The sequence below is a fragment of the Polypterus senegalus genome, chromosome 7 (genome assembly GCF_016835505.1).
Source record: "Polypterus senegalus isolate Bchr_013 chromosome 7, ASM1683550v1, whole genome shotgun sequence".
Classification (NCBI taxonomy): domain Eukaryota; kingdom Metazoa; phylum Chordata; class Cladistia; order Polypteriformes; family Polypteridae; genus Polypterus; species Polypterus senegalus.
In genome coordinates, this window is record NC_053160.1 from 98,382,590 (window position 1) to 98,395,105 (window position 12,516).

Below are 12,516 nucleotides of genomic sequence, written 5' to 3' on the forward strand. Positions count from 1 at the left end.
ATACATCAAAAACTGAGAGAGGGAGCATGTACATTTACATATACTTACTATTTTAATATAGACAGTGCTTTCTGATTTGTGCCTACATGGTGTGTAAATTTCAGTTTTTCTTATGTAAGTTCGCTAACGATGCAATCATTTTTTTAATTATTCAATTGTACAAAGACAATAAGTGACATTGTTTCTGTGCCAGTAACATGTGACTGGAAATTCAAGTGGTGTAGTAAAAAAACACAAATCTCAGAAAATATTGGTTTAATTGGTAGAGTACAAAGGCTAGCCACAGAGTGCATATGTAACATCTTAGCTTTTATAGCAGTGTGCTGTTAAAAATAGCTTAAGGTGATTTATGGAGGCAATAAACGTGTTAGCTTTCCAGATTGGAGATTATTTCTGGGACCTGTCTCTGTCTGCTTTATTTCCAAATGACAAGAACAAATAGTGGCATAGACACTCCTACAACAGTTTTATCTGAAATCAAAGTAAGTTTACTGCATGCTGAATATTTTAGTTAAAAAATCTCTAATTTCTATTAAAAATCAATTGCTAAGATTGTTGTTAAAGTGTTTCAAGATAAGCAATGTGTACACAGCTGAAAATGCGACATTAAAACAATGTGCTTGCTTCAGGATATTGCAAATCACTAATATTGCTGATCGTATTTGAACAAAGCATTTTATTGTCTTTCTTGAAGCCAGCATGTCTTTTAACAATATCTAGGATACAGTGGAGTGCCATAGTGAATTTTGTGCCTGCCTCACAGTTTTAGGAGCCTTACGTTCACATGTTAGGCCAGTCATTGATAAGTGTGAGTTTTGGTGGTGTTCAGTGTATCTTTGCAAGCATCCTCCAGATCTTCCTAGATGTGAATTTTAGGTTGCCTGCTGTAAACCAATAAACAGACGAGCACAGGTTTGAAGGTTGGGGTGTGCAAGGAATAGCCCTGTTTACTTGGAATTATGAGCCAAAACTTTAATAAAAAGCAATTGGCAATTACCATATACAATAACAAACTGAGTACAAACTGAGAAAATATTTTTCACTCTCTAAAGCTCGGATGTCAAATAAAATCTTTTCTGACATGAGTGTCGTTCCTATAGCACCTTTCCAAGAAGAGAAGGGGCTTGTAAAATGGGTTGAGCCTTACTAAGGCATCTTCCATTTGGAGATGCAGGGGAAATGAGAAGTTGGTTAGCGAGAGCGTTTCCGTTTGCGCTGGTGTGGAGGTGCTTACATTAACATAGTCTTGAAGGTTACTACTATGCACGCCTGTGTGACACTGGGTAGAATCTATTTGACTTATAGCACTAAGTGTGCCCTGCAGTAGCATAGTTCTTACCTTGCACTCATACTAGCACAATAGGCTCTACTGGCTCAAAATCTAGTAAAGGGTAAAAGGTACAGAAAATAACTTGATGAGTGATTTACAGCGAAATCTTATTATGAACAGTTTACTTTAACTTTGGTAAAAAAAACCAGGACAGCATCACTTTATAAAAATCTTCCTTGATGTTACACCTTTTATAAAGCTGCTTGCTATTGAACACACCTTCATGGTGTGGTTACTTAGCAACCTTAGTCGTCAAGCAGTCACATGATGGAAATAATTTCATAAAGGCAGCCCAGGGTCCAGTCATATTTTGCTTGTGTTGAAACTTTTTTTTTGTTTTTACTTCTCTTTTCAGCCTTTCTGATGCTTTGCCTTTATGGATTTTAAACTTGTGCTTTTTCATTCTGTAAGACTCATCTCTGCCTTATGAGTTAAAATACTGTTTTACCATTTAATTTGATTGCCAGGATTTCAAACCTTTTACTGACCATGGCTACCACACAGAGTGGCAACCTTATTTCTAGGTCCCTTTCTATGGAAGATATGACCAGAAGTGTTATGGTGTGAAATTTTGCATATATGTTGCTAAATATTTTGAATGTCTTTATTTGTAACTTATAACACTAATGCCTATCATTGATAAGAACAGCAATGGTTTGATGGCTAAGAACCTCCCATGACTCACTTTTAGGACTGAGTCTCTTTATAATTTTACAACAGTGTTGGGGGAAGTGCCTGAAACCAGTTTGGCAAATGATTCTCTGCAGGATTCTCTCAGTCAACCCCCAAAGGAAAGCCAGACTACCTAGCTGGCAAGTATCAGCTGAGCAAATGGTTGTGGGGGCAGGTGTGAAAGGTATCGTGTGCCCCATTGGTCTGAAGTATGGCTATTTGGGATTGGCCTGAATCAGAGGTCTAAGGGCTTGGACCAAGAATGCATACATTCGGTTACTTTACACCTCCCTATCTCTTTCTTACACCATACTGATAAAGGAGCATCTCACACACCATGAACTGAAAAGGACAACACAATGAACAGCACATCTCAGCAGCCATATTGAGACAGGCATGTGGCCTGTTCTGAAGAAAGCTGACCAAAAATGCTACCTTAACTAGAGAAATTTTAAGTAACAAACAAGTCTGTGTGCCGACTGAAACTACACATCAGCATTTATCAGGTTGTATGGTGGCCAGATTTCACTTGTTCTTTGCTTATTGTTATTATTTATGAATATTATCAATAATACATTATTTAAAGTTTGTTAACTTAACTTCTGCTTGACTTTTACTACACCTAATTGCCTGAGGTTATAAATGTAGAAGGGCAGGTGGGGAGAAGTTATTTACTACAATACCTTATAAATAGTTGTAAGTCTGTGAGCTTTGAGGCATTCTGACAAAGGCTACACATTAATAATACAAAAGGGCAAAGTAGAGTAATATATTACTCCACCAAGACAAAACAAGAAGTCAAAACTGATGTTCAATATTACTGTACATATTTACAAAAGGCTAATATTTACATACAAAGTAAAATCCTTTTATTTAATACACTATAGGCAACACTTACCTAACAAATAAAAAGAAGTATCAGATTGGTACTGATGATATTCTGCAGAAGATTAAAGTTTCACAACTTACATGAAAGAACTCAGTGTGGATCATGAAACACAATGCAGACCTTTACACCACCATAACCAGTCTGTACTGTTGACACATGACCATAATGGATCTTTTAACACACTGGTTTTTAACCATATCCTGGTCTTCTCTTCTACATGAATCCTAAAGAACTGGGATTCAATAGACCATTATTTTGTTGTTTATGTTCCATAAATCAATGCAAACTGTACTTATTTGTTTTTCACCTACAAGAGTGGTTGGATCATCAGCAGTCGTACATTATACATTGCAAGATACAATGGACTGTACATTCTGATATTATATTACATTACATTAGTTTATTTGGCTGATGCCTTTATCCAAGGCCTGATAATTCTCTTTTTGTACTAACTTAGGACCCCACTGTGAATTGACTGACTGGAACTTTGCACTAATCCTGCCAGTCTTCCAAAAATGGGATTACTGTTGGCTGGATGTTTTTTGGGTATTAGCCCAATCTTGATTGGTTTTTACCTGCCCATGGGAAAGTCATCTCATATAAAGGAGCACTGCTACAAGCCAGTGTCTTTCTTCGTGTCAGTCCCAAACCCGGATAAATGGGGAGTGTTACGTCAGGAAGGGTATCTGGTGTAAAATTTTGCCACATCAATATGCAGACAACAATACAGATTCCCATACTGGATCCATACCAGGAGAGTAGGAGAGTGAAAGTGAGGGTAGGAACTTTGAATTTTGGCAATATGACTGGTAAAGGGTGAAAGTTAGCCGATATGATGGAGAGAAGGAAGGTTGATATATTGTGGATGTAAGAGACGAGATGGAAAGGAACTAAGGTCAGGTGTATCAGAGTCGATTAGATTTTATGCCTTTATTAAATTATCACAACAGATTTACCATAAAACAGACTAATATGTGAACATTCAGTGTTGTTGCATCACAAATATAGTTTGGTAAATTTACACCATGCACTTGACTCATAATGTAAATAAGGAGAAAGTCATGTGCTGTCAATATCAGACATTTATTGTTTTGTGATTTCAAAGCAAAAACAACTGAAAATATTTAGAAGAACACGTTGGCCTGCTAAAAACTAAATTGCTGCCACAGGGATATTTCATTGAAAAAAAATGGTGCTATTCTTGAATAAAACTGGTTTCTTGTGACTAATTGTCTTCCATAAACTGGGAATTTGTACATTTTGATCAAATAAGATGTGTGTTTTTCAGTAGAGTAGGGCTCCAAGACATTTCCATGAACAAACTGTTTTGTCTATGTCTAAATAATACTATGCATTATTTAAAATGGTTATGAAACATACAGTATGGTAATCCTGTTTTATATATTTTTATTTTAACATGAAAATGAATATGCTATGGTGATTTTCTTTTTACTAGTGGATACAATAAAACCTAGAGGCTAAGGCAGTGGTCTGTAAACTTCTTCCATTGATTTACTGTTTAATTTTACATATTACAAGCAAATCAGTTTTACAGTTCATGCAGCTGAATTTATATGTCAGTTCTGAGATTAGTGTTAGCCAAGTAAATAAATAAATGTAAACTCAGTAAATTAATTTTTGACTGACCTTTGAACTCAACAATATATTGTTATTCTACCAGATATGCTAAAGTGTTCATCCTCTGTCTACCTGCGATGTTATTTATAAATTACAGTATATGTGTTGCTTGTACCAGATTCAGGATTTTTTTTTTCATGTTTGATTTAGGATATTTATCTCAAATTTTCTACAGGCTAATGTACATTAAGAAGTTCTCCATCAGTTCCTATATTGATAACATAGCATTATATAACATTCTTAAATCTCCTTCATTTAATTCAGGGTTACAGTGGGCTGCAGTCTGTCTCTGCCATGCTGGGCACAAGGCAGAAATAACAGCTGTGGAAGGGACACCGATCCATCATGGGGTTTCACATGGGGACAATTAAGATTCTGTAATTAACCTAATCTGCACATCTAGCTCAACAGATAGACTAAGTTCAATGGAGGCTAGTGCACTATGGAAGAGTAATTTCATTTATACTAACCATTTCTGACTATCTTCATGCTGTCTCTTATAATGAACAAGATACTTAGAAGCTGGATGTCCCTTTAAAGGGAGGGAAAAGGATGGTGGGGATGGCTGGGGTCATTAGGAGGAGTGCTGGGAATTCCAGAGGCTACTCTCGATCTTGGAGATGTTCTAGATTGTTAAGAATCGGTAAACCTTGGACATCTTGCTGAAAATATTTTATGTCTTGGATACATTTTTTTCTGTTCATTTGTTGTTGTTCTTAAAGCTTTACTTTCAAGGAACATGGCCATATGTGTTTTGGATTAATTCTTTAATTCTAAGTAATATTTTTGTTATTTTTATGTAATTTAAAGTTTGTCGCCCCAAAACTTTAGACTCTCAGCATTTTGATGGTGTGTTGCTAGGACGCACAGCACTGGTACAAACTAATGCCTCCCAAGAGGCACTGCATGTCGCGTCTCGAAGGCTTCACTGTAAAACAGCACAACGCTTCAGCTCTCAGCTCTAATACAGATTTAAACCTTGAACAGTGTTAGCTGTGAGTTTGCAGAGTTGGGTACCCTAGGTACCAAATCATAGCTTTCTGCTTCTCAATTCACTAAATAGCCTTAGTGTTTTGGTTCTGATAATATTCATGTAACAAATCCTGAATATTCTTGTTTTGCCTTGGCTTATATTTTAGCCCTTTGGATTTTATTTTTGATAACAATACTTTGGTATACTAGAAAACTATTTTTTTCAGTTTCTCAAACATCTTTGTTCACAATGGACCGTGTGCCAGCACACTAACTGAAGAGGATGGCTGGAATTTAAAAAGCAGGTAGAGCAGCTATGTGATGCAGACAAGTTACTTACAGTATTTGCAACTGCATTACATCAGAGGCTGGGACTTAAAACTTTGTTCTGTCAATCAATGGGTGAGCTTGGAATCTGGACGATTGCAGGACAAAAGTTCATTTGGCAGGAAGAAGAGAAGCCAGGTGTGTCAGAGAAATACATGGGAGGTGTTGGAAAGGAGTGGGTTGGGTTTAGTGCAGTAATGGAAGTTGAATAAGCCCCCAGGAGCACAGAATTTGTTTTCTCCTTGTGTTTGTATTTTGTGTTACAATTTCTGTTATATATCCTCACCATGTATTTATTTTTGTTTAAATAAATCTCTTTTTTTGCATATATAATGTATATTTTACTTGATACATGCATTGCTTTCTGAACTTTTTAATACTTTAATATATGTTTTGCTCAATTTTTAGCTTGCTTGATGTTCATAAAAAGCAGTGCCTACAGCAAATGTTAATATCCCATCACTTCTTTCACATTTTGTAATGTTGTAGTTTATGCTAAAATCATTCAAATTAAACCCAAGAAAAAACATTCAGTTCCACTGTTCCTTTTTTGTTTTTTACTTTTAAGCAGAAGTTAATAATACATGAACTGGTGCATACATTTATGACCGATTTTTCAATCAACGGGTGGGTAATTGCACCGTCACACTAATGGCAAGTGGAAATCACACTAATGACAAGTGGGGAAGGGGGTCCCCCATGAAGCTTCAAGCAGCGTGAATCACCAACATGAGAATGCAGGTCCCATGTGAAGTTCTGAGTGCCGCGAAACACCAACAGATGAATTACAAGTTCCCCCATGAAGCTTCCACTGCTGCAAGCCACAATCACACTAGCATTACCAATTGTGGAGGAGGATGCATGGCACAATAACAGCTTAAAGGCAGTTCAAAAGGGCTGTGCAGCACTCTGAGAAAACTGGCGTGAATGTGCACCTGTGCAGCTTAGAGGGAATACTGTATAGCTCAATACCCTAGAATGACAAAACACATAATTCTAGGATTTTTTGCAAATATATTACAAATACAAAATTGAAATACGACAATGACACAAGTATTCACAGTCTTCGCTTTAACACATTAAATTTGGCCAAGGTGCATCCCATTGTATTGTATTGAAACATCGTTGAGATGTTTCTGCAGCGTGTTTGAAGTCCACCTGTGGTCATTTTAGTTAATTGCACTTGATTAAGGACGGAAAGCACCTGTTTATAGAAGCTGACAATGTGTATCAGTGGTCGAAGAAATTGCCAGCAGAGATTAAAGACAGGATTATATTGAAGCACAAATCTGGTGAAGGCTACAAAAAAAGGGATTGAAAGTTCCCAAGAGAGCATTGTCCTCCATAATTCTTAAAAGGAGTAACTTTGGAATAACCTTTAACTCTAAGCAAAATAAGCAATCGGGAAAGAAAGGCGCTGGTAAGAGAAATGGCCGAGAACCCAATTTTGAGCTCCAGATGATGGGAAAAACTTCTAGAAGGGCAATCACCACAGCAACAAACTCCAGTAATCTGGGATTAATGGCAACGTGAACAGTTGAAGCACGTGCAAGCCCTCTTGCAGTTTGCAAAAATGAACCTAAAGAGCTTGTAGACTATGAAAAACAAGATTCTCTTCTCTGATTAAACCAAGGTTGAATTGTTTGGCATCAATTCAAAGCATCAAGTCTGGAGAAACCCAGGCACTGCTCATAACCTGTGCAATACCATTCCAAAGGTGAAGCATGTTGGTGGCAGCATCAGTTGTTTTTCAGCATCAGGATTGTTTTTCTGAGAGACTAGACATGGTTCAGGGAAATCTAAATAGAGATATCCTCAATGAAAACTAACTCCTGAGTGCTGTGGACCTCAGACCTGGCTGAAGGTTCACCTTTTTTAACTGGACAATGACCCTAAGCACAACGCAAAGACAACAAAGGAGTGGCTTAGGTTCAAAATGTTCTTGAGTGGCTCAGCCATAACCCAGACTTGAACCCAACAAAACATTACTAGACAGCCCAAAAAATAGCTGTCCTCTGATGGTAACAGAGCTTGAGATAATCTGCAGAGAAGAATGGGTGAAAATCTGCAAATCTGGATGTGTGAAGATTGTCATGCCATACCTAAGAAGACTCCAGGGTTGCAATTACTTAAAAATGGTCTGAGTAAAGGGTTTGAATATTTGTGTCAATGTGATATTTCAGTTTCTTATTTTCAATAAATTTGCAAAATTTATTTTGTTTTAATTTTTTCATTCTAGGGTATTGAGTGTTGCTTGATGAGGTAAAAATAAATGTAAACAGTTTTAGTGTACAGCTGCAACATAATAAAAATGTGAAAAGAGAAGAAGTCTGAACATTTTCTGAAGACACTGTACCTTGTTGTAGCAGCAGAATTTTCAAAGACGAAAATATCAGCTATCAGATCTACATTCCATCCATCTATCTCTTTCCTAACCTGCAATACCAGTTCAGGGCAAGAGCCCATAGCTACATAGAAAGAGCTGCATAGAAAGTCATTGCAGTCAATGATTTTTAAAAGCGTTCATGTCTGTGAACACACTTATGGTTAGTCTAATAGTTGGAGCATTGCTGTGGTCTGTGAACATAGCTGCTTTTTGTGGCAATTGATGCATTGTTTTATTGCTAATGTCAGTATTACAAACTTGTATGGCAGTGAATGCATTGTTGTTACAATCAGGGATACAATAGTAATGTTTAGAAATATCACTGAAGTTCAAAGATGCCAACATAATAATTATGTGTTTGCTGGGGCAATATCATGTGTAACAGATGTGTTGTGTATCTAAGCAAAAAGTAACACATATATCTACTTAATTGGTTAAGTATGTTGAAGGATGCTAAAAAATAAAGTGAACCTCTTAGGTAAGAATGAGCCTACCAACCTGTGAAGATAATCTTTACCATCTTAAAATAAAGAAGATGACTTTACTTCACTGCACTCAGTCCTATTCTCTGCTAATAAAATCTACTCCATCATAATCCATTTAAAGAAAAAAAACATTGAAATAATGATCTTTTTTCAAAAGGGCTACTTTCACTTGATTGTAAGCGAACAATATTAAAAGATAATCTAGCTACAATATGTATAGTTTACAGTATGAGTAGTATGTGTAGTTTACAGTATGTGTAGGTTTATTTTATTTTAGTTTAATATAGGAGTGGTCTTTTTCTCATCTAGAGGTGAGGAAAAGAGATATTATGCTGTTTTATAATAGCATACTATTTAAAAGAATTTGAATGCAAGGGAGCTAGCACCCCCTGTTGGATACAGAAGTAATGTGCTGCATGAGGCACATGTTTATCACATGACATGTAGACTCATGCCAATACGCATTTCTACAAGACCAGTTTAGTGTTGTCAATTAAGCAAACATACTTTTTTAATACTCAGAAAAGCACACAGTTATGGAGAGAACATGCAAATGCCTCACTGATGGTGCCTGGGCCAAATTCAGACCTAGGAATGAAACATCACTATTTTGTGCATCATCATGCTAACTAGCTATGGATCATTGCTTACAATATCTTCCAAATGCAAGAATAAATAAATGTTAATTTAAGAAGTATCAGCTTATATTGTCTGGTTTTTGAAAGAACCAGTAAAAAATATGAACTTGTGCTGAAAAACATTCTGGCTTCCCAAGATTAATGGATGTACGGTATATTTCAAAAAGGAGACTCAAGAAAGTGAAAGTGTTGGTGACCCCATATAATTCGAAAGAATCCACAAAATGCAGCACACAATAATTTGTGGAGCCATCTTTCCAGACATGACTTCAGAACAGAACTACAATGGTGCAGGTCAGCTCCATGCTACTGGGTCCCACTGGGAGCCTCTGGAACCTGCCACCACCAATAATGTTTCTGAGGGATGAGCTGAGCAAATGAGGACACCGCATAAAGTGAGGAGAAGTGCTCAGTGCTTTTAAAAGAATACAGAGATCCTTCGCTATATCGCACTTCAACTTTCGCGGCTTCACTTGATCGCGGATTTTATATGTAAGCATATCTAAATATCACAGATTTTTCACTGGTTCACAGATTTCTGCGGACAATGGGTCTTTTTAATTTATGGTACATGCTTCCTCAGTTGGTTTGCCCAGTTCATTTCATACAAGGGATGCTATTAGCGGATGGTTGAGAAGCTACCCAATCAAAATACGTATTATGTATTAAATAAAACTCCTCAATGATATACAATATGCTTCCTGCGCGGTGTTTCGCATACTTAAAAGCCCGAACAGCACCTATTGATTTTTGATTGTTTGTTTTTCTCTCTCTCTCTCTGACATTCTCTGCTCCTGACGGAGGGGGTGTGAGCACAGGGGCTGTTCGCACACTGGCCTAGAGGATATGGAGGCTCCTCTAAAAAATGCTGAAAGACTACCTTCACATTGCTCGCTTTCTTGCAGCTGCTTCGCATACTTAAAAGTCTGAACAGCACCTATTGATTTTTGATTCTTTGCTTTTCTCTCTCTGTCTCTAATTCTCTCTCTCTCTCTGACATTCTCTGCTCCTGACACACACTCCTTTGAAGAGGAAGATATGTTTGGATTTTTTTAATTGTGAGACGGAACTGTCATCTCTGTCTTGTCATGGAGCACAGTTTAAACTTTTGGAAAAGAGACAAAAGTTTGTTTGCAGTGTTTTAAAATCCCTGTCTCTACAATCTCCTGTGTTTCTGTGCAAATGTGTGACCCAAGTGTGACAATATAAAAATAACAATACAAAACGTATGGTTTTTACTTCGTGGATTTTCACCTTTCTCAGGGGGTTCTGGAATGTAACCCCTGCGATCGAGGAGGGATCACTGTACAGTCAAACAAAACGTGTCCCAAAAATTGTGCAGTATGAAATGTTCAATAAATAAATAAATATTCCATAAAAAGTAGTTGTCTCTGTGGAGGTTAAAATCCAAGCAAATAAATCTTCCTTTAAAAGACCTAGGTTAAAATCAACAGTGCAGAAAACTGTCCCTTGAGACACGTCTCCTGGTGCAGTCTATTAAAATCACAGTCTCCCCAGCTTATCCTTATGAACCATACAGCTGAGTAGACATCTACCTGACAGACACAGCCATCTTTCTCCTGCAGTCTACAGGTCTGTGTCCCTGCTTCTTCCATGACCACACAGGAGGACTCCCAATCCAGACCTAGGCTCAGGTCCTTCCCTCCCACGGAAGGAAAGCTGCCCCATCAGAGCCTCTGTTGCTGACTCTAGCTGCCTTCCCGGACTTACGCAAAGCCATACTGCTCCTGGTCACTCCTGCTCCCTTAAGTCGCTCAGCAAACCCCGTGTCAACTACCGCATGCTTTCCTCTTATGGCTCTCCTCCTCTTGGCTGTCTGCCTCTTCACTCCTGCACAGGCTCTTCCCTGTTTCCTGTCTGCTCCACATTCTCTCCTTTAACCTCCATTCTTTTGTCTTTCTCTTCTCTTTTCTTTTCTTCCAATCCCTTGTGCTCTCCTTTTATATGCTGGGGATCAGTTGCAGGTGCAATCATCTAATTACCACCACAAGCTGATAATGAGACAGACTGTCTGCCCATGCCAGCTGACAAGGCAATGCACAATCAGCTGACTGCTTCACACCAACCTGGAGACGAGCTGTTTTCTCTGCATATCGCTCGCACCTGCTCCACTCCCCAGTACGAATGTGTCCATTATTTATTTAAAACTGGTCTTTTATTCTGAGACGCAGACTCGCTATATCATAAGACCTAAGTACAAGATGACCAGTTCCCTGGTTATACAGTCACTTGGGAGGGTCCAGGAGAGCAGACATGGAAATGACGTCAGTGGTGAAGTGGATGTCAGTCTTCCAGTCTTCTCTTCTACAGAGGGAGAAATAGAAAAAGCATTAGACCAAAGCACCAACCCCTGGTTGGGTGGGTAATTACCATCACCAGAGCCATTAAACAGTCATCTCCCATGTGCATGTGCATGATTATATTTATATATATACACCATAAATATAAAGAAATTTTGACTTCAAATGTCAACATTTTTTATCTTTTATTTAATTAGTGTTATTATTGTGCTTATTGTTGAGAGCATCTTGACCAGCTGCATCACCATGTGGTATGGCAACACTACTGCTATGGAGCGTAAACGCCTGCAAAGAGTGGTAAAGACTGCTGAAAAGATCGCCAGGACCCCATTGCCTTCTCTGCAGAGCATCTACAACTGCAGAGTATGCAGGAGAACTGCCTCGATCCTCAGGGACCCCACCGACCCCCAACACGAACTGTTCACACTTCTACCCTTAGGCAGGAGGTATAGAAGTATGAAATGCAGGACTTCCAGGCTAAAGGACTCTTTCTTTCCCAAGGCCATTAGACTCCTAAATAACTGACTAAAATTTATAACCATGGTTCACCTCAGTCTATCTACCTCACACAACTGTATTTGACTTGTGCATCACACACCTACCTGCACAATTGCACTTTATACATCTATTCTGTTTTTATACTTTATGCTGCCTCTGTTACTTATTATCTGTCTGCTACTTATTATTTATGTTTATCTTTATACATTGGTTTTGTCATTTGGTGTGGACAGCAAAGAAAGAATTTCATTGTACAGGGAAACGTGTTTCCTTACTGTGCACATGACAATAAACTTTGAACTTGAACTTAAATCTGTTTGCTGCAAACGTCAAGTGCAGTCACTATGTACTAATACTATG

At 38.0% G+C, this 12,516-nt stretch overlaps 1 long non-coding RNA gene across 1 annotated transcript in view; it reads left to right on the forward strand.

Moving 5' to 3' along the window:
• Positions 1 to 408: 408 nt before the first annotated feature.
• LOC120532167 overlaps positions 409 to 12,516 on the forward strand; it is a 98,133-nt gene continuing 86,025 nt past the window's right edge. Inside the window, exon 1 of the long non-coding RNA XR_005634231.1 lies at positions 409 to 482. This is a non-coding gene — a long non-coding RNA (uncharacterized LOC120532167). The remainder of the gene's footprint in view (positions 483 to 12,516) is intronic.